Genomic DNA, 2,181 nt, shown 5'->3' with positions numbered 1-2,181 from the left:
TAGTATTCTATTTTTAATTATCCCCTAAACTCTAAAAGGCTACACCACTTGCCATTTAGTGAAGCCATATATTGTTGTGTGCTCCAAGTCGTTTTTGACTTATTGGCGAAACCTAAGGTTGAAACCTATCACGGGGTTTTCTTGGAAGATGGCTGAGAGAGTGTGCCTTGCCCGGGTCACCCAATGGGTTTCATTGCTTGATGCTGGGAATTGAAACTTCGGCGTTTTTTGTGGTTCTTTAGTCTGTCTCCAGCGTCCCAGCCAAACTCAAACATATGCAGGTTGGCCTCTTGAAAGCCACTATATTGCTAACTAAAAAGAAGGAACTTAAAACTATTTGGGACTACATCGGGATGAAAATTACAACAACATGGGGACATTATAACAAACATGATCACTCCTCGTGCTCTGGCTTAAGGTTAGAAAACAAGTAATTTCTATTAGAGTTTGTCATTCTAAAATAATGTCTTTACTCTGTTCTTAAAATAGCAAAAACAATCACTTGTGGCTGACCTGCGCTTTCCATTTAAAAAAATCTGTAGCAATTTCTTCTTCAGTAGTTTCAAAGGTGCAAAGAATACCTTTAATATCCTCATGGAGACAGAGGAAAGTTAGTCATCCATTATTTACAAGTCGTTAGTTCTACGAAGAGATTAGTTCCAGGGTGTTATTGCGGGAGACTGACCACAAGGCTCTTCTTCCAGTTGTCACAGCGATGGAACCCGGCTCCATAGGAAGAGAACGATGGGCTATAAACAAAACAAAACCATGGAAGACCCTTGACCCTTCATGGATGCTTCACCGGCAAGTCTTCGCTTTCCACTTTTCCCACGGCAGGTTTGTTTTTCCTTATTGTTGTTGCCTGCTTGCTATTCTTAGTATTGGCTGATATCGCATTGCCAGGTCTACATTTCGAATTTACAAATCCACGCGAGCCTGAGCCCTTTCACACAACATATTATCGCACTGTTATTCTACTTACACTGATTTGGCAACACCAAAGGAAACCCCTGGTGTTTGGGGTTTGTTGGCTCTCTGCATGAGGATCCAAAAACCAGATTCTTATAAAACATAGTGATGATTGCCCATGCAAGTTAAAGGGCAATCATGAGCGCTGATTAACTGTGTATTGTTGAAAGTATCCCTATCTAAAAGTCACTCCACGTTCTACGGGACAGTCAATGTAAGAAAGAGAGGGAACGGGTGAATAAACTTTGAAATGGTGAATTCATCAGAGAATTTAGGGACCGTTGTAAAAAAAATCGAATAAGGCCCAGGGGGAAGGGGGTAGATCGGGGTTGGGGGGGGCACTGGGGGAATGGATGGACTGGCTCTATAATAGACTTTTCCATGTCAAGCTTCTCGGTGGCAGGAGACAACAGTGCACAGACGAAGAAAGAGCAGCAGCAACATGAGACCACCTCCATGGAGGGAAACTCCTTGGCAAACTTCCTGAGCTCTTGAGAAAGTTACGCGTCCTGCCAGCTTCCAAATGACAGGGTGGCCTGAAAGCTGACACTCAACCTGGGTTATTAATGGTCATTCTTGCCCCGTTCCAGAAGAGCGGGGGACAACACCATTGGGGGGAAAGTTTTAGTGGCCGCCTATCATGTGCGCAATGTAACGCGTGTAAAAAGTCATCCTCCAGAAGAATTTACTTTGGTCTCTACGACAATATTTTAAATTCTGCAAAGATGAAAAGAGGACGATTAGTTTTTTGTGGACCAGGGCATTATATTGTGCTTCCCATGCTGTTGTTTTTTTGGTTTTTCTAGATTTTATTTTGAAAGAAAGAAGAACGGGAAGAAAGGCTAACAAGGTCATTCAGGAGAGAAATATCGCCAGGAAAGGTTAACACTTTCTCTTCATTCGATGCTATGTGGTGCTCAGTTGTGTCCCATTAATGAGTGGGCCTTGGTGCTCCCTTGTGACCTAACAGGCCTTTATTCACGCCCAGGATCTAGTTTTCCTGGAAGAGAAGGTTGAGGGCCATGAAACGTAGTACTGGGGAGTCGGTAGGGTTGCCATCACTCCAGTCCCCAAACCAGGGCATCGAATTATAATATTGCAATTATTGTTGGACTTATGCATTGTTATGAGTTTGCTATTCGGATTATGCAAATTCAACACATTAATCATTGCGTTTTCTACATGTGTTTGCACCTCTTTACTCTGCCCCCA

This window comes from Sceloporus undulatus, chromosome 9 (assembly GCF_019175285.1).
Source record: "Sceloporus undulatus isolate JIND9_A2432 ecotype Alabama chromosome 9, SceUnd_v1.1, whole genome shotgun sequence".
Classification (NCBI taxonomy): domain Eukaryota; kingdom Metazoa; phylum Chordata; class Lepidosauria; order Squamata; family Phrynosomatidae; genus Sceloporus; species Sceloporus undulatus.
Note: the sequence above shows the minus strand (reverse complement) of the source record.